The 23,887-nt window shown below is 43.8% G+C and overlaps 1 long non-coding RNA gene across 1 annotated transcript; it reads left to right on the forward strand.

Moving 5' to 3' along the window:
- The first annotated feature begins 270 nt into the window (after positions 1 to 270).
- LOC145536732 (uncharacterized) lies at positions 271 to 2,978 on the forward strand. Its single transcript, XR_014075978.1, has 2 exons — positions 271 to 386; positions 2,354 to 2,978. It is a non-coding gene; the product is annotated as an uncharacterized LOC145536732 (long non-coding RNA).
- The last annotated feature ends 20,909 nt before the right edge of the window (positions 2,979 to 23,887 follow it).

A 23,887-nucleotide genomic window follows, 5' to 3' on the forward strand; every position in this document is an offset into this window, starting at 1 on the left:
CGCGCCCCCCCCCGCGCACGCGCCCCCCCCCGCGCACGCGCCCCCCCCCGCGCACGCGCCCCCCCCCGCGCACGCGCCCCCCCCCGCGCACGCGCCCCCCCCCGCGCACGCGCCCCCCCCCGCGCACGCGCCCCCCCCCGCGCACGCGCCCCCCCCCGCGCACGCGCCCCCCCCCGCGCACGCGCCCCCCCCCGCGCACGCGCCCCCCCCCGCGCACGCGCCCCCCCCCGCGCACGCGCCCCCCCCCGCGCACGCGCCCCCCCCCCCCCCGCGCACGCGCCCTGCAATGGAGCAGAGACAACGTCCCTTAACTGTGTCTGCTGCATTAGTATATACTTTTCTGGTGAAATAGGGAACAGACAGGCCACCTCGTAGTGCAAGGCCAGGTGAGCATTTCACAGTTGCCAGCCCAGAGAGAATGGCGGGGGCTTTGAATTTGTCCTTTTCAAGATGCAAGATATCGGGTGATTAGGAGAGCAAGGAAAGGGAAGGGTTTGTTTGTTTGTTTGTTCATGCAGATGGCCTTTTCTTCCTCTGGGGGATAGAGAGGGGTTATGAGACAGATTATCTTATTACTAATTCCAGACATGTTGATTAAGATTACGTTTCTGGGAGAAATTGAAACAACAATTGGATCATGTATTAAATCTAGTTTTGGTTTCATGAGCTTTTGGGCTTCCCTGATAGCTCAATTGGTAAAGAATCCGCCTACAATGAGGAGAACCCGATTTGATTCTTCGGTCGGAAAAATCCCCTGGAGAAGGGATAGACTACCACTCCTGTATTCTTGGGCTTCCCTTGTGGCTCAGCTGGTCAAGAATCCGCCTGCAATTCGGGAGACCTGGGTTTGATCCCTGGGTTGGGAAGATGCCCTGGAGAAGGGAAAGACTACCCACTCCAGTATTCTGGCCTGTGGTTTTCTTTTTATCATCAGCTACCCTTTACCCCCCATCCCCCATTCCACCCCAGTTCACAAAAGAGGAAACGAGTAGCTGACGATCATTTAGAGGGGGAAATGTTTAACTTTGGGCTTCCCAGGTGGTGCTTGTGGTAAAGAACCTGCCTGCCAATGCAGGAGACACAAGAGATGTGAGTTTGATACCTGGGTTGGGAAGATCCCCTGGAGTAGGAAATGACAACCCACTCCAGTATTGTTGCCTGGGAAATCCCATGGCCAGAGAAGCCTGGCTGGCTACAGTGCATGGGGTAGCAGAGCCAGACACGACTGAGCGACTGAGCACAGCACCTCTCCCTAGAACCTGAGACTGGGGAGAGTGGCATGGTATCTGTCTTACTCCCTTCTGGGTTCCCAGTGTGTACCAGGTATGACAATGAATCAATGCTCAGTAAATATTTCTTTTACATTTGATTGACAAAGCCTAGTTTAAAACAACTGTGAAGAAATATGTTGCCTGTCAAATTGGCAAAGACTTCAAAAGATAGGACCAGTGTTGCAAATGACAAGATCGCAGCAGCATTCCCTCACACTTCGAGAGAGAGAGAGAGAGAGAGAGAGAGAGAGAGAGAGAGAGAGAGAGAGAGAGAGAGAGAGAGAGAGAGAGAAGAGTTGTCTTTCTGGAAAGCAACTTGGCAATAGGTGTCCAAACCTTAAAGGATTGGTTGGTTTGTCTTTGAGCCAGCAATTCCTCTTCTGGTCATTGATCCCCTAAACTAAAGGGCTTATCAATGGTATTGAAAGGAGAGCAGAGCTTGCCACACCAAAATATGCCTCTTTGGCATATTGATCATTTGGGGCTGATTATTTCTGAGATGCTACAGACAGAGGAGAAGCTCTGAAAACCAAGTAGAAGTTACTCTTTTATAAGATACCTTTACACTTGTAAGGGAAATCTCCATTTGTAAGGGTATCTCCTGCTCTCAGAAAGGGAGAGTTGGGGGGTGGATGACTTTATCTCCTGAAACTCTTATCAATGGAGAAAGACTTAAGTCTGCAACTTTACCCTTGTTGACTCTTTTTTTCCTGGTTCCCTCCCTTAACCGCCCTCCCTGTCATAATGTCAGGCCACCCTCCCTGCATTTCTTAGGGGATCAGCTTTTACTAGGATCCCCAAAGGAAGAGGAAAAATTCCAAAAACAATGGTTTTCAAGCTTTCTGTGAGTCATGATTTCAGGGATCCCTTTGAACCCAACTCCTACTACACAGTTTCATGTGAAGGGCCTGGAGCACCCCATAGCATTGATATACTGTTTCATAAACTGCTCTTATTATTTGCTGTTTTGCCATAACTGGAAACATGAGGAGTTTTTATTTTGTTTTGCTGAATGTGATTCTGACTGACCCCTTTCTCTCCAACCTCTGGGCCCATGGATGTGTGTTTATTTTTGTTTTTAGGCTCATTGCTGCTCACATCTGCCTGTTGGAGAACTTTTGTGGCCACTGCAGCTCACCTGATGGAAGGCTTTTGTCACCGAAGTATGGAGGTCATCTGGTTTGGCACCTACAGGAAGCCACTGTGATTGCAGGATTTCCAGCCTTCTCCTACATGTAAATCATCAACAAACATGACATGACAATTAAGAAGAAAAAAACACTCTGAATGAGAGATAGCAGAAAGAAAACGGCAAAACCAAATCTCCAAAGGCCTCAGATGTTGGAAATGTCTGCTTTAGTTTGAAGAAGAAATGTGTTCTTCCACTCACTTTGTAGACCTAGAAAGTAAAATTGATTTCTTTGGTATATATTTTTTGACTTAGTTTTTAAAAAATACTGATTTATTTATTTGTCTGCACTGGGTCTTAGTTATAGCACACAGGATCTTTGATCTTTGTTGTGGCATGTGGGTCTTTGTTACGGCATGTGGGATCTAGTTCCCTGACCAGGAACTGAACCTGGGCCTCTTGCATTGTGAGCTTGGAGTCTTGGCCCCTGGAGCACCAGAGAAGTCCTTCTTTGGTATATTTAAAGAAACTAGAAGAACTGGAAACACGAACAAGGAATAAAGGGATACCCAAAATGACCAGGTTTCTTCTTTCTTTCCTCTCACTGACCAATTCAGTCCAGAAGCTATCAGTGGAGACCAAGCAATGTAGGTGTTTGTGTTGGAGGAGCTTTTGTGATCCTATATTATGTGATGTCAACTGAGGGCAGGGTAAGAAGAGTATCCACGTGGGGGATGGTGTCAGGAGCCTGATGTAGGGTGTCAGAGTCCAGGTAAGGCCAGGAGAGCAATTCCAGGGGCAGGGGGTGGTTAATAGCAGTTGGCCCAGCTTTTTAGAACCTGAGAGTATGTTGAAGATATTCATGCTGGGAGGTCTGGCAAGATGTTTCAGGATCTGATGACAGTAAGGAGGACAGCTACATGGGATGGGAAGTAACTATTGTAGGTTGAATTGTGTCCTACAAAAATTCATATGTCAAAGTCTGCTATACACTTAGGGTTTGTGTCTCTCCAAAGTTCATATGTGAAATCCTAACCCCACAATGTGGTGGTATGTGGAAGTAGGGTCTTTGGGAGGTGATTAGGTCATGAGGATGGAGCCTTCATGAATGAGAGTAGTGCCCTTAATTCTAAAAGAGACCCCAGAGAGCTCCCTTCCCCCTACTGCCATGTGAGAAAGATGGCCACCTATGAACTAGAAAGTAGGTCCTCATAAGACGTTGAATCTGCCCCTGCCTTGATCCTGGACTTCCCAGCTTCCAAAACTGAGAAATCAACTTCTGCCATTTATAAGCTACCCAGTCTATGGAATCCTGTTATAGCAGCTGGACTGGACTGATAAAATTCTAATTCCTAGTACCTCAGAATGTGAACATATTTGGAGATAAAGTCTTCACAGAGATAATCAAGTTAGGATGAGATAATGAAGAGTGGGCCCTGATCCAGTATGACTGGTGTCTTAATGAACATGGCAAATTTGGACATACAGAGATACATACAGAGGGAGAAGATGGCCAAGGAGAGAGCCATGGAACACATTCTCCCTCACAACTTTTAGAAGGAACCAACCTTGCCAATACCTTGATTTGGGCTTTGAGTCTCCAGAACTGTGAGATAGCAAATTTCTACTATTGAAATCACCCAGTTTATGGTACTTGGTTAAGGTAGCCCTAGTCAACAAGTGCAGTAACCCAGCTCAGGGGTTTGGAGCCTGAGCTCCATAAAAGAGAGTCAACAGAGTTGAGGGTGAGGGATGAGCAGGGTAGTGGTGAGGATGGTCTGGTGTGGGTGTTAGAGCCTAAACTGGGTAAGAAGAACATCTAAGCAGGACCCAGCCCAGTCCAGGTTGAGCTGATAAGAAACCAAGCAATGTAGTAATCATTTCATAATGTATATGTATTTCAAAACATCACATTGCACAACTTAAAATATACACATTGCACGACTTAAAATTCTTATATGTCAATGAGATCTCAAAAACTGCTTAAATATAATATGAATTAGGATGGTGCAATATGCTATAGGACTACACAAAAGGGAAACCTATCTGTACCTGAAAAATCTGTCCTGGGATCGGCAAGACATATCCTGGTTCCTGCCTCATTTTCCTAGAGTGAAAGGAGACAGGGGCCTTTAAGTGCTCTACAGATGCACCTGTCACTAACTCTGGAATATGTTTGGAAAAAAATAGTAACCAAGCATAGTGAAGAAGGCTTTCAGTAGCAAAGGGTGGGAGGTTGGATCATGGCAAAAAATGTTAGAGTCTCAGCCATTAAAAAGAATACATTTGAATCAGTTCTAATGAGGTAGATGAAACTGGAGCCTATTATACAGAGTGAAGTAAGCCAGAAAGAAAAACATCAATACAGTATGCTAATGCATATATATGGAATTTAGAAAGATAGTAATGATGACCCTATATGCGAGACAGCAAGAGAGACACAGATGTATAGAACAGTCTTTTGGACTCTATGAGAGAGGGTGAGGGTGGGATGATTGGGGAGAATGGCACTGAAACATGTATATTATCATATATGAAACGGATTGCCAGTCCAGGTTCGATGCATGGGACAGGGTGCTCAGGGCTGGTACACTGGGATGACCCAGAGGAATGGGATGGGGAGGGAGATGAGAGGGGGTTTCAGGATGGGGAACACATGTACACCTGTGGCTGATTCATGTCAATGTATGGCAAAACCACTACAATATTGTAAAGTAATTAGCATCCAATTAAAATGAATAAATTTATTAAAAAAATAAATAAAAGAGATGACGACAGTCTGTGTGGGAGCAGCTTTGGCCAGAGTGTCTGAGCTTGAGTGAAGTGAGATGGGCATCCATAGGGAAGGGTGAAACCAGCCTGGACTGTCAGAGCCTAAGTGGGGTGAGCTGAGGGTGGCAAAGGCAGCACTTAAAATCTTTTTAAAATGTGTTAAAACCTCACATTGAGAACTATAAAACAGTACTGAAATGGAGGAAATGTATTCATGTATTTTTTTATTTATATAGTCTTTTTTAATATATATTTTTATTTATTTATTTTATTTGACTGTGCCAGGCCTTAGTTGCAGCTTGTGGCATCTTCCATCTTTTTTGCAGCATGTGGGATGTTTAGTTGTGGCATGTAGGAACTAATTCCCTGACCAGGTATTGAACCTGGGCCCCTTTCATTGGGAGCATGGAGTCTTAACCACTGGACCATCAGGGAAGTCCCATTATATACTTTAGATGCTTTGACATCTGGGGCCTTGCTGACATTGGAGGGACTGCCCCTCCCAGGGTTGGTCAATTCCTAGAGAGCATCAAGAACTCACCTGTGAGCATACCTTTCAAAAGCAAGTCAACCAATTCAAAGTCCATACCCCCAATCACTAATTATCTCCTCTATTGGGCTGTCACACTTGGGGCCACTGTCCACCTGCCCTAATCACACCAGGGCCAGGTACTAGACAACTAGGGACAGCTCTTATGACCCAGAGCCCACTAAAATTTTTCAAATTAGCCATGTTCAATCTGCTTACCTGCCTCACCAGTAGAAACCACAATAAAGGTTCTTGCTCCCCATTTGCTTGCTCCCTCTGCCTCCTGACCAACCCAGGGCCTTCCTCATGTGGTTCCTCATGAGGTGCTCCCTCCTCTTGGGAACTGCTACAAACTATCTTTTCAATGGCAGTCATCTCTTAATCTGTTGGCCTTAGCATACCTGAATAATAATAAACCTGTGTTAAAAAAGAAGACCTAAATTAAATGAATACATATGCCAGAATCATGAATTGGAAGGCTCGATATTGTGAAGCTATCTATTCTCCCAAAATAAATATATAGAGGCAACACAATCCCAATGAAAACCTCAGCAGTTTATACATATGTGTGCATGAAAATTAATATGTTATTTCTGAAATTTATAGGGAAATGCAAAGGTCAGGAATAACCAGGACAATCATGTCCTGGATGACTTATACCAGAAGATACCAAGACCTATTATAAAGCTACAATAATTAAGTATTGTTATTTGTATGAGGATAGACAAATTAACCAACAGAACTGAACAGAGATTCCAGGAACAAACACACATAGATAATCTGATTTATGATATTACAGGACACTAAAGAAAGGATGTCTTTTTCCAGTCAGCAGTACTGGGTAAATTTGGCAGTCCCCAATCTTTTGAGCAGCAGGGATTTGTTTAACGGAAAACAATTTTTCCATGGATAGGGGGGTAGGTGGGGAGATGGTTTGGGGATGATTCAAGTGCATTACATTTATTGTGCACTTTATTGCTAATCTAATGCCACTGTTGATCTCATAGGAAGTGGGAGGTACTGGTCTAGGGCCCAGAGGTTGGGGACCCTTAATTAGATATCCAAATAGAAAAAAAGTGAATGTTGACCCCTGTCTTACCTTACACAAAAATTAATTCCAAGATGAACTGCTGATCTAAATGTGAAACGTGAAGCAGTAGAACTTTCAGCAGAACATCTTCATAATAATGGTCATGGAAAAACTATGCAAAGGTGATGATCGGATTACATGGAAAGACAAAAGAAAAATACTGAAAATGAAAAAGGTTTCACCTTACTGGCAATCAAAGAAATGAAAATGAAATGAATTGTTAGGTACCCTTCTTGTTTGTCAGATATGATGGTTATAAAGTAATAATTTACTTTTAGCAAGGGTGTAATGATATGGGCTGCCTTATACTTTATTAACAGAAGTGGAAATTTATATAAGTGTTCCAAAAATCAATCTTAGAAAATCTATCAAGAGTCTGGAGAGTGTTCATGGCTTTGATACAATTCCAATTCTAGAATTCTCACCTAAAACATGAGCACAGAAGCAGATAAACATATATGAGGAAATGTTTATAATAGCATCCTTTAAAATAGCAAAAGAATTAGAAACAAATTAATATTATCAAATTTGGGAATACTATACATAAAAAAAGGTTTTAATGACTGGGATAACCACAATGGTGTGGTCACTCACCTAGAGCCAGACATCCTGGAGTGTGAAGTCAAGTGGGCCTCAGGGAAATGTTACTACAAATAATGGTAGTGGAGGTGATGGAATTCCACTTGAGCTATTTTAAAATCCTAAAAGATAATGATGTTAAAATGCTGTACTCATTATGTCAGCAAATTTAGAAAACTCAGCAGTGGCCACAGGACTGGAAAAGGTCAGTTTTCATTCCAATCCCAAAGAAGGGCTATGCCAAAGAATGTTTAAACTACTGTGCAATTGCACACATTTCACATGCCAAGGTTGTGCTCAAAAGCCTTCAAGCCAGGCTTCAGCAGTATGTGAACCAAGAACTTCCAGATGTTCAAGCTGGATTTAGAAAAGGCAGAGGAACCAGAGATCAAATTGCCAACATATGTTGGATCATGGAGAAAGCAAGGGTATTCTAGGAAAACATCTGCTTTGTTGACTACACTAAGGCCTTTGACTGTGTGGATCAAACAAATGATGAAAAATTCTTAAAGAGATGGGAATACCAGACCACCTTATCTGTCTCCTGAGAAACTTGTATGCGGATCAAGAGCAACAGTTACAACTGGACATGGAACAATGGACTGGTTCAAAATTGAGAAAGGAGTGAGAGAGTCAATTCCTAAGTAGGTTGATAAGGTGTCCGGAGTCCTTGAGGAGGAAGGGGTCCAGGGCCCTCGAGAAGGAGAAAGGGGTCCGAGGCTCTCAAGGAGGAGAAAAGGACAAACATTTTATTTACATTGCTTTATCTTAGTCAAAAAAACAATGTATCTTGCTCAAGGACATGTTTCTTCTTAACAAGAACCTTCCGACTAATCTTGTTATCTTAAAATGTATAATATGGGAGTGGGTCTGGTGAGTGAAAGTGAAGTCTTTCAGTCGCATCTGACTCTTTTCAACCCCATGGACTGTAGCCCACCAGTCTCCTTCATCCATGGAATTTTCCAGGCAAGAGTCCTGGAGTGGGTTGCCATTTCCTTCTCCACGAGATCTTCCTGACCCAGGTATCAAACCCGGGTCTCCCACATTGCAGGCAGACACTTTACCATTTGAGCCACCAGGAAAGACCATGGGTCTGGTAAGATCTTTCTATTGTTAGTTTTAATCCCATTATCTTTAAGACTTATGTTGTGGAAGTGGGTCTGATAAAAGTATATAATGTCTTGATAAGACTAGCGAGGGGGGCACTATCTGGCCCCCTTCTGATGTCTATGTCAGAAGCTTTCTCTGTCCCTTTTCTTACTTTAATAGAACTTTGCTATACAAAAGCTCTTGAGTGATCAAGCCTGGTCCCTGGTCCCGAAGCTAAATCTTCCTCTGAGATCACGAATCCGACACCATTCACTGTAAGTTATCAGGAGTACGTCAAGGCTGTCTATTGTCACCCTGCTTATTTAACTTATATGCAGAATACATCATGAGAAATGCCAGGCTGGATGAAGCACAAGCCAGAATCAAGGTTTCCGGGAGAAATATCAATAATCTCACATATGCACATGATACCACACTATTGGCAGAAAGGGAATAGGAACTAAAGAGCCTCTTGATGAAAGTGAAAGAAAAGAGTGGAAAGGCTGGCTTAAAACTCAACCTTCAAAAAAACCGAGATCATGGCATCCAGTCCCATCTCTTCATGGCAAATAGGAAGGGGAAAAAGTGGAAGCAGTGGCAGATTTTATTTTCTTGGACTCCAAAATCACTGTGGACAGTGACTGCAGCCATGAAATTAAAAGATGCTTGCTTCTTGGAAGAAAAGCTATGACAAACCTAGACAGTGTATTAAAAAGCAGAGACATTACTTTGCCAACAAAGGTCTGTATCATCAAAGCTATGGTTTTTCCAGTAGTCATATAGGGATGTGAGAGTTGGACCATAAGAAAGGCTGAGTGCTGAAGAATTGATGCTTTTGAACTGTGGTGTTGGAGAAGACTCTTGAGAGTCCCTTGGACAACAAGGAGAACTAAAGGAAATCAACCCTGAATATTCACTGGAAGGGCTGATGCTCAAGCTGAAGCTCCAATACTTTGGTCACCTGATGCAAAGAATCAACTCATTTGAAAAGACCCTGATGCTGGGAAATATGGAAGGCAAAAGGAGAAGGGGGCAACAGAGGATGAGATGGTTAGATAGCATCATTGACTCAATGGAGATGAGTTTGAGCAAACTTTAGGAGATAGTGGAGGACAGAGGAGCCTGGAATACTGCAGTCCATATGGTTGCAGAGTCAGACACAACTTAGCGACTGAACAACAAAAACAAGAAATTTGGAAAGGTTTGATATATTATAGTATACCCACAGACTTAGATATATAAACATTAAAAATCATGTTCTGTCAGATTTTTAGTAATATGGGATAAATATGTTACAGAATTATGAAAAGGGCAGGACACACAACTATATCAAGTTGTTAACTATGTGTATGTATATATGTATATGTATATATATAGTATATACACACACACACATATATATATATAAAGAGAGAGAGAGAAACTGAAAGAGTGAGAAAACAAAAAATGTTAACAGTGATATAGCTTATTAGTCTGTCGATTTGTCATCATGAAATACCACAGACTGAGTGACTTAAGCAACAGAAATTTAGTTCCTCGCGGCTCTGGAGGTTAGAAGTCAGAGACCTAAGTATCAGCAGGGTGGTTTTTCTTGAGACCTCTTTTCTTGGATTGCACATGGATGCCTTCCGGCTGTATCCAAATGTGATCTTCCCTCTGAGTGAGGGCATCCATGATGTCTCTCTGTTTGTCCAAATTTCTTCTTCTTATAAGGACACCAGTCAGATTGGTTTAGGACCCACCTTCATGATGCCCCCTTCCTCCCCACATTTACCCTTCAGTTCAGTCGCTCAGTCATGTCTGACTTTTTGCGACCCCATGATCCGCAGCACGCCAGGCCTCCCTGTCCATCACCAACTCCCTGAGTCCACCCAAACTCATGTCCATCGAGTCAGTGATGCCATCCAACCATCTCATCCTCTGTCGTCCCCTTCTCCTGCCCCCAATCCTTCCCAGCATCAGGGTCTTTTCCAATGAGTCAGCTCTTCGCATCAGGTGGCCAAAGTATTGGAGTTTCAGCTTCAATATCAGGCCTTCCAATGAACACCCAGGACTGACCTCCTTTAGGATGGACTGGTTGGATCTCCTTGCAGTCCGAGGGACTCTCAAGAGTCTTCTCCAACACCACAGTTCAAAAGCATCAATTCTTCGGCAGTCAGCTTTCTTCACCGTCCAACTCTCACATCCATACATGATCACTGGACAAACCATAGCCTTGACGAGACGGACTTTGTGGGCAAAGTAATGTCTCTGCTTTTTAATATGCTATCTAGGTTGGCCATAACCTTCCTTCCAAGGAGTAAGCGTCTTTTAATTTCATGGCTGCAGACACCATCTGCAGTGATTTTGGAGCCCAAAATAATAAAGTCTGACACTGTTTCCCCTGTTTCCCCATCTATCTGCCATGAAGTGATGGGACCGGATGCCATGATCTTAGTTTTCTGAATGTTGAGCTTTAAGCCAACTTTTTCACTCTCCACTTTCACTTTCATCAAGAGGCTCTTTAGTTCTTCTTCACTTTCTGCCATAAGGGTGGTGCCATCTGCATATCTGAGGTTATTGATATTTCTCCCGGCAATCTTGATTCCAGCTTGTGCTTCCTCCAGCCCAGCGTTTCTCATGATGTACTCTGCATACAAGTTAAATAAGCAGGGTGACAATATACAGCCTTGACGTACTTGTTTTCCTATTTGGAACCAGTCTGTTGTTCCATGTCTGCTTCTAACTATTGCTTCTTGACCTGTATACAGGTTTCTCAGGAGGCAGGTCAGGTGGTCTGGTATTCCCATCTCTTGAGGAATTTTCCACAGTTTATTGTGACCCACACAGTCAAAGGCTTTGGTATAATCAATAAAGCAGAAATAGATGTTTTTCTGGAACTCTCTTGCTTTTTTGATGATCCAGCGGATGTTGGCAATTTGATCTCTGGTTCCTCTGCCTTTTCTAAACCAGCTTGAACATCTGGAAGCTCACGGTTCATGTATTGGTGAAGCCTGGCTTGGAGAATTTTAAGCATTACCTTACTAGCGTGTGGGATGAGTGCAATTGTGTGGTAGTTTGAGCATTCTTTGGCATTGCCTTTCTTTGGGATTGTAATGAAAACTGACCTTTTCCAGTCCTGTGGCCACTGTTAAGTTTTCCATATTTGCTGGCATATTGAGTGCAGCACTTTCACAGCGTCATCTTTCAGGATTTGAAATAGCTCAACTGGAATTCCATCACCTCCACTAGCTTTGTTCGTAGTGATGCTTCCTAAGGCCCACTTGACTTCACATTCACATTTCCCCTTAACCACCTCTTTAAAGGCCCTGTTTCCAAATACAGTTACTTTATGTGGTGCTAAGACTTAGAATTTCAACATATGAATTTAGAGGAGGACACAGTTTAGCCTATAATACATAGATCCCAAATTTTGTACCAAAGTACAGCAGGGAACACAGGGGCAGTAGATACCAAAGGTGAGAAGGCCCAGGCAGGGCAGAGGGACAAGGGTCCCCATCATACCCTTGAAGCTGTTGCCTCACTAATGTAGAGGGAAGAAGGGGGGGAAGGGTCTCTGAGGAATGATCAAAGACCCAGTCACTGTCTCAAAGTCACATGGCTTTTTAAAATTTTCTACGAACAATTGCGTATTCATGACTGTGTAAAATCTCTGTCATAAGGGGAAAAAAAAACAAAGATGTTTAGAGAACAGAGCAGCTGTTGCCCTCTGGTGGCTCATTCAAGCAGCTGTTGTCTGTTTGGGGGCAAGTAAATAGGCAGCCCTCAAGGGGCCTACTGCCGGCTTAATCCCAGGGCCCAAACTATGGCTCACCATCTCTCTGAGTTCAACAAAGTTCTGAAATTCTAAATATCCCTCTTCTGATCATGTGACAGTATGCTCTCAGCTGCCATGAGACAGAGAAACAGCAGGAGCAGGGAGAGGGAAATAGGTTCTGGGATCAGTGGGGCACCAGAGGCAGGGCCTTTGCCATCAGAAGGCTAAAGAGGGCAGGCCATTGGAGTTGGGGTGGCAGCCTCGGAGTTGGAGAGGAGGGGACCCACTAAGGTGAGAGTCCAGGGCAGAACGTATTTGGTGACTGTCTGTGGGGGATCAATAAGAGGGTGGGCATGAAGAGCACTCAGGATGAGTGAGGAACGGTCCCACCTGCAAGGTCCCATCTGCAAGGGAACTAAAAGGAGCAGAATACAGGGAAGGTCAGGAGCATCACCAATTCAGTGGATATGAATTGAGCAAACTCTGGGAGATAGTGAAGGACAGAGGAGCTTGGCAGGTTGCACTCCGTGGGGTCACAAAGAGTCAGACACAACTTAGGGACTGAACAATAACAGCAACAACAATAGGAGCTCTGGTCCAGGCCTGTGGCCGCTGAATCCAACAAGGTAGCCAAGGCCTTCTTCTAGACACATCCTATCTCATCATATTGTCAAGGGCCACCCACCCCCTCCAAGTTCTTAGGGACCCAATGTTTCCTCTTTGTTGATCCTTGAGAGACCCTAGAATTTTTTTGTAAATAGTGGTTCCCAGCTCGCCTCTCCTTGTTCACTTATTCCTTAACAGGGAATGGGCAGCACTGGGCCCAGGGTTGAGACCAAGACTGCCCCTACCTTAGTTAGGATAGTTGGATAGTCAGGGGTGATGGGGATAAACATAAGGGTGGAAGAGGAGAACTAGAAGCACTTTCCTATGACTCAGGGTTTCATGTCTTGGTAAGGACCCATGGTTGGCAGTACTAACCTGCCTCTGGAATGGCAACTTGAAGCTGAGGAACAAGGGAAGAGGGAGGACAAACAATGGCCACAACAAACAAAGTGGATGTGCCAGAGCTGATTAGATATTGCAGAAGGAGTCAGAAAGTTCAAAGTGTCAGGGATGTGGCAATGTTAGGATAGAGTTACAATGTGAGACCAGATAAACTGCCAGATAAACATTGTCATGTTTGCTGGGAAGGCTTGGAAGACATTTCTTCACCAGGAATGCGCTGGTGAACAGGATTACTAGCTTCTCTGAGAAGATCAATAGTAGCTGTCTTCTCTAGACCAGGATTGACAGTAGGAGATGCTGTGGTGGAACTGCCCCCACCCCCAGTATCAATGGAGATGAGAGGATTCTGGGATGTCAGAAGCCAACGAGGATATTTAACTGACCTAGGCAAGACAAAAGTAATTACCATAACGGCTTGTGTTCCCCCTCCCAAATTCATATGTTGATGCTCTAACCCTCAATGTGATATTTTGGAGGTGGGGCCTTTGGGAGGTATCCATAATTAGGGTTAGATTAGGTCATGAGGATGGAGCCTCCATAATGGGCTTAATGCCCTTATAAAAAAAGAGGAAGAGACAAGTGATGACTCTGTTCCTTCAACCTGTTCCAAGAAAAGGCCACGTGAGGACATAACAAGGGGAGAGCCCTCACCAAGAACTTGGTCATGCCAGCACTCTGATCTTGAGCCTCTAGAACCAAGAGAAATAAATATTTGTTGCTTAAGTTGCTAAGTCTTTGGTGTTTGTTATAGCATCCCAAACTAAGACATATGTCAATGACAAAAAGGTCATCAACAGTGAGTAACCAGAAGCCAGATGTCCAGGTAGTGTGTCAAAGCCAGCTAATCCATAGGAAAATAGAAGCTGACATAATTCTGGTCATTTTTTTTACCCAATAGTTGAAGTTTGGGGTTTCCCTGAATCCTCCTGCAATGCAAGAACCAGGTTCGATCCCTGGGTTGGGAAGATTCCCTGGAGAAGGAAATGGTTACCCACTCCAGTATTTTTTTCATATTGTTCATGAGATTCTTGAGGCAAGAATACTGGAGTGGTTTGCCATTCCCTTCTCCAGTGGACCACATTTTGTCAGAACTCTCCACCATGAGCCATCCGTCTTGGGTGGCCCTGCACAGCATGGCTCATAGCTTCATTGAGTTAAACAAAGCTATTCATAAGAGTAAAAAACTAGAAATAGCAAATCTAGCAATCATAAAATGAAAAAATAAAGTATCATATATTCATACAGTAGAATACTAAATAGCAATGAAAAATAAACTACTGATATAACCATGGATGTATCTCATGATGTTGAGCAAAATAAGGTAGACACAAGAGTACTTATTGTATGAGTCCTTTGAAATTAAGACCAAAAACTGGCAGAAACTAATATAGGTGAGAGAAGATAGAATAATAGTTCCCTTTGCCAGGAAAGCAGGTACTGGTGAGGGCAGCTCTGGGAAGCTGGCAATTACCAATCTTGATCCAGGTGGTAATTTCACACATCTGCTATGCTGTGCTTACTTGCTCAGTCATGTCTGACTCTTTGTGACCTCATGGACTACAGTCCACCAGGCTCCTCTTTCCACGGGAATTTTCCAAGCAAGAATACTGGAGTGGGTTGCCATCCCCTCCTCCAGGGGATCTTTACAACCCAGGGATCGAACCCAGGTCTCCCACATTACAGGTGGATTCTTTACCATCTGAGCCACCAGGGAAGCCCAAGAATTCTGGAGTGGGTAGCCTATCCAGAAGTGGGTAACCCCTTCTCCAGGGGATCTTCCCAACTCAGGAATTGAACCAGGGTATGCACACATAAAAATTCACCGAGCTATAATCATTTTTGTGTACTGCATACAAGTCATAACTCAATTCAAAAAGTGGGGTGTGAAAATGGATGTTGAATGCTTAACATGGGTCCAGAGTCAATTCCAGGTGGAACTTTGAGCCCCTGTAGCCTCTCCTTCACATGGCTGCCCGACCTCCCACAGCCAAGTCTGCAGGAGTAATGAAAGGTATTGGGAGGGAAGGTGGGGATAGTTTCAAGGCCTCTGTGCCTTATCTGTCCAAGAAAGAAGAGTCTAACTGAGGCTTTGGACAACACTGCAGAGACAGCCACTCATCAACTTCTTTGCTTCTATCACAGACAGCCAGTGCACCGCCTCCCTTGGTGGGCTATGGACCCATTCCCTGAAAGCTGCCATGGAAACCAGTCAATCCTAAAAAATCAATCCTGACTATTCATTGGAAGGACTGATGCTGAAGCTGAAGCTCAACACTTTGGCCACCTGATGCAAAGAGCTGGCTCGTTGGAAAAGACCGATTCTGGGAAAGATTGAGGGCAGGAGGAAAAGGGGGCAACAGAGGATGAGATGGTTGGATGGCATCACCAACTCAATGGACATGAGTCTGAGCAAACTCCGGGAGATACTGAAAGAAAGGGAAACCTGGAGTGCTGCAGTCCATGGAGTTGCAAAGAGTCGGAAATGACTTAGTGACTGAACAGCAACTCGTATTCTTGCCTAGAAAATCCCATGGACAGAGGAGCCTGGTGGGCCACAGTCCACGGGGTTACAACAGTCAGATACGACTTAGTGGCTAAATCACCACCAATTGAAGGTTAAGGTTTTTTTTGGTAGGTTAGAAGTGGATTTATTCAGAAAGAAACACTCCATCTACAGACTCCATCCATCTCAGAAGATGAGAGCAGCCTTGAAATGTGACTTGGTTAGTTTTTATGAGCTAGGTAATTTCATAGGCTAATGAGTGGGAGGATTATTCCAATTATTTTGGAGAAGGAGTGGTGATTTTCAGGAATTGGACCACTGCCCACTTTTTGATCTTTGATGGTCTGCCTCAGAGCTGTCATGGCACTGTTGAGTGTGTCACTTAGCTTACTGACGTGTTACAATGAGCATATACTGAGGCTCAAGATCTAGTGGAAGTCTACTCAATCCACCATCTTGGACCCATTTGGTTCTAATCAGTTTATGTCATTTCCTATGGGTATGTCATTCTTTTAAAGTTTGTGTCCTAACCCTTCCCTCCTGTTTCATTCTCCCATCAGTGATTTTACCCTCATATTCTTATGGGAAGCAGAGGGGTGGCAGTTTGTCTTCTGTAACTGCTTCAAGGCTGAGTAGGGATGTCGACCCTGCTTGTCAGGGAGTAAAAATCTCTGGATGACTCATCTAGGGACCCCAGGCGGAGGACAACTCCTTGTTTTAATCTGTATGGGCTGGAATCCCCACATAGCCATCATCTTGATGTGGAATTGTGGTAACTGCTTCCATAATCTTTCTATGAAACTCCTTCATGATGAAGCGTTTTTTATAACATCATCAGAGTACAAAAGTAACTATCTATAAATGACAAAAGACTTAAAAGGCATGGTTAAGCATCTGATTGAAGCTTAACTTTTGAAAAAATATTGGCATGAATTCCTGGGTGCTTGGTAGAGTAGTAAAGAAATCTCAAGAGGTCTGGGGAATCCCCATCTTTTGGAGGCTGATATCAAAGAGGGATGGGCTTCCCACATGGATCAGTGGTAAAGAATCTGCCTGCCAATGCAGGAGAAGCAGGCTCGATCCCTGGGTCAGGAAGAGCCCCTGGAGGGGGACATGGCAACCCACTCCAGTATTCTGCCTGGGAAATCCCATGGACAGAGGAGCCTGGTGGGTTACAGTCCATGGGGTTGTAAAGAGTCAGACATGACTGAGCAACTGAGCACACACGTACCGAGGGATGCATCCTTTTCTATCAATCTCCCATCTTTTGGTTCCATTCAGTAGCAGTGTCCTGGACTGTATATACTTGATTGTTGACACCATTTGCATTCTTTCTATTTTCACATTTTTTGGAATGAGGCCATGTTCTAAGGTGATCCAACTAGCTAGCAATTAGCATCATTTAAAAAGATCACCTTGTTAATTTAAAATGCACGGAACTGGAGAAAAGAGACCTCGAGCACTAAGAGGATTTGGCTTGGCCAACATTTTCATCAAAGAAAAAGAGATTATAACCAGTGGCTATAGCATTTTTGCAAATTCATATAAACTTAACAAGGTTTCATTGCATTGCCTAACACCCACCTTTCAACATAGAAAATCCTTAGGCCTAGTGAATCCTGATAAGGCAATCTTGGCATTGCTTTAGCAGCACCTGTGAAACTGGAATGGCATGTAGTGTTGCTTCTGGTTTAAAATCTTCATAAATGAATGCTCAGTGTTTGCTGCTATTCATTACATAAATGCTCTTAAGAAAGGAATTTTAGTACTGACGTTAAGGGAATTCCTATACGTACCACGCTGCTGCTAAGTCGCTTCAGTCGTGTCCGACTCTGTGTGACCCCATAGACTGCAGCCCACCAGGCTCCGCTGTCCCTGGGATTCTCCAGGCAAGACCACTGGAGTGGGTTGCCATTTCCTTCTCCAATGCATGAAAGGGAAAAGTGAAAGTGAAGTCGCTCAGTCGTGTCCGACTCTTAGCGACCCCATGGACCGTAGCCTACCAGGCTCCTCCGTCCACGGGATTTTCCAGGCAAGAGTACTGGAGTGGGGTGCCATTGCCTTCTCCCATACGTACCATAGTAAGTCACAACTCACATGGTAAGTACTTAGCAAGAAGCTTAGGGTGGATATTTCTTTTCTGTACTAGGGCTACAGTAACCATCTGTTTGAGATGATTATTTTCTATCATTGAAGAAGAGGTTTTGTTAAGTACAAAAACTAAGTATCACATGATTTTTTAAAAAACTGATCAGCTCTTACTGGGTTATACTCTCATACTGAGGCGAAAGCTTGCTGGGAAGCATTTATGTCAGATCTCAGAGTAAGGTCCAGTTTCCCACAGTGGGAACTTGGGGCCTAGTAGTGGAGCTGGAGGCTTCTCATTAGAAGCAGAGCCAAGCATGGAAGGATGGAGATAGCTGCAGAGACCTAGACAAGGGGGCAGCTTGGTGTTTGGGTGTATGGTCAGAGTAGGTCAAAAGGTTCCAATGTGAAGTGACAAGAATATTGATAAAACCTTAGAGCAGGAAGTGACCCAGAACCTCAGAAGGGTCATTCTGAAGAACCAAGGTTCTGGTAGTTAAAGTGTGGGGGATGGAGGGAAGGTCGCCAGTGGGAAGAATATAGAGATCTAACACTTATATTGGACACTTGAGTCTCCTCTGGAATCTCACTACTACTATGTGATGATGTCTCTCCTCCCTTCCTAAGACACACCTAGAAGGAAGCCAGATGTAGAGAAAGGCACATAGGTTTTAGAGTCAAGCAGACCTTGGTCCAAATCATGGTTCTGTCATTTATTTACCTGCTGTGTGACCTCGGACACATTACTTGCCCTCTCTGATCTTCAATTGCTTCATCTAAAATAAGGATAATAAACGTAGTTACCATATACGGTGTTTTTAGGATTAATGGAGAAATGAGGTGTCTCCACTTATTAGGGGTATATACCTAAAATCAGAGAGGCAATGGCACCCCACTCCAGTACTCTTGCCTGGAAAATCCCATGGATGGAGGAGCCTGGTAGGCTGCAGTCCATGGGGTCGCTAAGAGTTGAACACAACTAAGTGACTTCACTTTCACTTTCATGCATTGGAGAAGGAAATAGCAACCCACTCCAGTGTTCTGGCCTGGAGAATCCCAGGGACGGGGGAGCCTGGTGGGCTTCTGTCTATAGGGTTGCACAGAGTCAGACATGACTGAAGCGACTTAGCAGCAGCATACCTAAAACTGTTTCATTTTATTTCTTTTGTATTTCCCAGGAAATACCCCTCAATGGCAGTGTGCTCCTGATACAGGCATAAGACCACATTCCACTGAGGTGTGAAACTCTTTCCCCCCATAGCAGGGTAGTTTTTGGCAAGACCATGGGTCTCAATCTTATCTGTCATTTGGGGACAATTCCTGGGCTTGCAGACAAATGCCATATATATCCTACTCCTCAAGATCAGGAAATTGAGGCTTTGGCCCCTTTTTCACCTGGCAGTGTCCCAGATCTCCATCTCTCCTGGCGTCCCTTCGCGTGTGGCCCAGCAGCATCAGGCACAGTGCCAACATGGGAGCTTCGCAGCTTACAGAGGAAGGATAGACGTCAGTTTCCATTTTAGTAAGATGGTGGGTGACTTCTGATGACCCTTGTTTTTATGAATGAATCTCTTAGAGTTTCCCATCTCTTGGCTCAGGGAATGGAAACATTTCACAGCCCCCAACTAGACCTCTTCTATCAACTGGGCCCTGGGGCATAAAATTGGTTTTCCCACAGTGAGATATGTGGGCTGGTAGCAGGTGCTAGTAGTTGCTGGTCCTCTGAACTTAGAATGTGGGGGTATTGAGTGTCTTTTGCTTTAAGTTTTAGGTCCTTAGCTGTGATTCCAAGAGAACAGGCAAACTGCAGAGACAGAAATCAGATTAGTGGTTGCCAGGGGCTCAGGGTAGGGGTTAGGGGATTGACTGTGAAGGGATTTGCAGAAACTCTGAGGAGTGATGGAGAGATTCCGCATCTTATTCTGGTGGTGATTGTGTGATAAAATCCATTGAACTGTGCACCTCAAAAGGGTGAATTTTACTAACAGGGAACAGGAGAAAAATCCCTTTGGGCAACTAAGAGTGTCATATCACACAGTAAGGGGCCTAGTGAGTGGCACTCAGAGTTCAGGACCGTGTAGCCGCTGTTCCTGGCAAGGGCCAGAGCTGTTCGGGAGCCCTGCCAGCAGTGCTGCAGTCACCAGGCTATGAGTCCAATCACCCCATCACTACCTCTCCTGGGCTATCCTATCACCCGTGGCTGCTACTATGGCACCAGTAATACCCACACTGGTGAGGTTCCTATGTCTGTGGGCCTTGTGTGAAGGGAGAGCTTGCTTCAGCATTCCTGCTCTGGGTCCCTGAAGGGGTAGAGCCCGGGTGGAGGCAGAGAATCCCTCAGAGGGGACCGAGTTCCTGAGCAGTAAGAAAACCTTTCCAGGACCTCCCAGGAGACTGGCTGGGCTGGTCCTTTGGGCTCTCATCTCAGCACGGCCTTTCCTGATGGCCCTGTAGAGAGGGACATCGACCTGCATCAGACTCACTGACTCTCCTTCCCAGGAGGCCTGCTCTGGGCCCAGAGGAGACTGTGATGTTTTGCTGACTCAGGAGACCAAATGATAAGGCCTTACTTATGGAAGATGCCTCCCTGTTTCCATCAGCAACTTTAAAATATTTTATTTAAACATTTCAAGCTCTTGAGGCTTGACAGTTTAAAAAAGGAGGCCTTGTCCAGGCTTGCAAATAGCAATCATAGGGTAAAAGAATGACCATCTGGGGCAGGCAGGGGGTGTCTGTGAAATCAGATGTCAACTGGGGTCACCCTGTCATTTGAGATTCCCATAGAATTAGCTTAAAACCCATCCGTAGGAGCCTCTGTACAAGTCTGCATATCTGGAGGAGAACCTACTTTTTTTAAAATCACACACCTCTGGCTCCGAGTTCTTGCTTGGGCTGAAGCAGCTCAGTAAACAGAGGTTCTCATCATCTCACCCCCACTGACAATGTTCCCTACGCTGGAGAGTGGGGAGTGTCGAAATGAATAGCCCAGCCCTGGCTGCAATTTGGATCACCTGGGGAGCTTTTAAAACTCCCAGTGCCAAGGCTGCAACCCATGCCGATTACATCAGAATCTCTGGGGGTGGAACCCAGGCGTCAGTATTTTTAAAGCCTGTGTTGTGCAGCCAAAGTTGAGAAACAGTGCTTTCCAAGTTCAGTCAGACCTAGGTTTAGTCCTGGCCCTGCCACTTATGGGCTCGTGGACCTTGAATAAATTACCTAAGCTTTCTGAATCTCAACCTCAATTTCTTCATCTCTAAAAGGGGTATGAAGTGTCCATGAGTTAATCCCGATAAAGCCTGGTGCCTCGCAGAGACTAAGTGCCTAATAAATGGAAGCTGTTGATGTATTTTTTATGACAATCTATTGCTATTATTCTGGAGAAGGAAATGGCATCCACTCCAGTATTCTTGCCTGGAGAATCCCGTGGACAGAGGAGCCTGGTGGGCTACAGTCCATGAGGTTGCGAAGAGTCAGACACAACTGAGTGACTAACACACACATTGCTGTTATTAATGGTGGATAAGAGCAACTTAATGCCCTTAAAACCTCTAGCTTGTGCTCTGAATAGAAGAATAAGAGAAGATAAATTCTAGCCACAGATATTTATTGTGATTCTAACCCATGTTAAGCTTCGAGGGGACGAAGTGATGGTGTGATCTGTGTTTTTCAGAGAGTCACAGATCTAGTTGTGGGGAGAATACATGTGTAGACAAAGAAGGAGGAAGTTGACATTAACTTTACATTAGACGATAAGTAAATTCAGACTCCATGCTGGAATAGCCAGGAGAGTTTTCACTGAGAAGTGTGTGGCTCTGAAATATCGGTAGGATTGTGGGGGAGCATCTCTTGGAGAGGAAATGGCTGAGTAGCGATTCAGTGGTTGGAATAAAGATGGATGGACTGGTTTGAGAGAAGCAGATGGTTTGTTATGGAAAGCAGTGGAGGATAAATTTGGAGAGGCAGATTTGAGAACTTGAATCCCAGGTGAAGGGTTGTGGACTTGATCCTGTTGGTTCTTAAGGAGTGTGTGTGGTATGATGGAATCCTCTGAACATGGAATGAAAAACTCTGTATGTGATGGGGGAGGGGGTCAAGGATGGTAATGAATCACATCCCTCCCTTATTGGGATCTGAGCCAAAAGAGAAATATACATGTGAATCAGAATCAAAGTAGGAGTTTTGTTAATAATAAAGCTGTGTTGCAGAATGTAGCATGATCTTAAGGCCAAAATGGACTTCTTACTCCTTCCTCTAAAATCAGACAAAATTAGCCATTTAGTCATAAGCAGGAGAAGCCCTGACCTGGTTGCAGAAGTGGGAAGCACAGCGCATACTTGCCACTTGTACAGAGAAATGGAGCAAGAGGTCAGGTCATTTATTTTCAGTACCTTGAACATATTAACCTCTGACCAGAATTGGAAAAAATTGAAATCAGGCCATCATAAAATGGCAAATTTATAATTGCAGGAAGTTTATTGACTCTCTAGGAGTACATGGACCCCAGAATAAAAAATCCCTGATGTAGGCAGTGCTAAGTCACAGAGTTTTTTTGGTAAAGAAATGAAGTAACATTTATTCATCATAGCCCTAAATTGGAAGAAACGAAAATGTCCTTCAACTTTTAAATGGTTTAAAAAAAACCATGGTATATCCATACCATCGTGGAATACTACTAAGCAGTAAGAAGGGATAAAAAATTGATACACAACAATCTGAATGAATCTCCAGAGAATGATGATGAGTGAGAAAAGACAATCTCAAAAGGTAACATACTGTATGATGCTATTTATATAATATTTCTGAAATGACAAAACTATAGAGATGGAGAATAGAAGTGTGGTTGTCAAGGCTTAAGGATGTTGGAGGAGGGAGGGAAATGGCTGTGGCTCTAAAAGGGTAGCACAAGGGATCTTTATAATCTAACTGTTCTATATTTTGACTATGATGGTAATCACATGCATCTACACATGTGACAACTTTGCATATAATTAAATACACACACACAACAGGAATGTGTGTAAAACTGTTGAAAACTGAATAATGTCAGTGGATTGTATCAATGTTAATTTCCTATTTGTGACAGTATTCTGTAGGTAAGATGTGACCATTGGGAGAACTGGTAAAGGGTGTATGGGATTCTCTGTTTTATTTCTTACAACAAGTAAATCTACAATTAACTCAAAGTGACAAAACTTGTTTTTTAAAAAGCAAGTTTCACAGAGCACTGAGTGTAGTATGACTCTGTAATCCTGCCCTCAAAAGGATACATATCTATATCTATATCTATATTTGTGCTTATATATGTGTAAAAATTTTCTAGAAGGCCACACAAGATACAGTTAAGAGTAGTGGTTTTGTGGGCCCTTGGTTAATAAGGAGATCTAGTTTTCACTGTACATCATTTTATACTCTAAGTTATTTTAATAATGTACATATTTTCTTTTTAATTTTAAAGGAAAATTTGTTGAAGCGAATAAATTTTTGCAGTCACGGGAATCAGACATGCCATGTTTTCATCAGTACTGGTATTTAATTTGTCTTCTTTTGCTGCACTTTGCAGAGTGACTCTGATCTTTGCATCATTGGATGAGACTTTGATAGCCTGTGGAGGATCACACAAGCTGGGACCCATCTCTGATGTATATTTTTGCTGTAACCAATGCCCTTTATGGTTGACAGTAATAATTATCCTCTTGTTTAAGTGAACCAAAAACTAGGTAACCCTATAGGGGATGATATTAAAAAAGATCAAAATATATTTTTAATTGAAGAAAAAGTTACAGAACAATATCATGTTTAAAAGCATCTGCACGTATACACAAATTGAGACGATTACACAGGAATGAACACTTGCATATACATAAGTGTTTCTGGAAAAAAAACTGTTCTCTGTGGCTATAATTAAGGAATAGTGCACTGATGAAAATAATGTGCCCTCAAGGGTGTCCATGTCCTACTTTCCAGAACCTGTGGATATGCTCTGGCACATGGCAAAGGGTAATTAAGGTTGTAGATGGAATTATGGTTGCTAATCAGCTGACTGTAAGATGAGGGGGGATTATCCTGGATTATTCA

This window comes from Giraffa tippelskirchi, chromosome X (genome assembly GCF_054371585.1).
Source record: "Giraffa tippelskirchi isolate mGirTip1 chromosome X, T2T-mGirTip1v1.2.pri, whole genome shotgun sequence".
In the NCBI taxonomy this organism is placed as follows: Eukaryota; Metazoa; Chordata; class Mammalia; order Artiodactyla; family Giraffidae; genus Giraffa; species Giraffa tippelskirchi.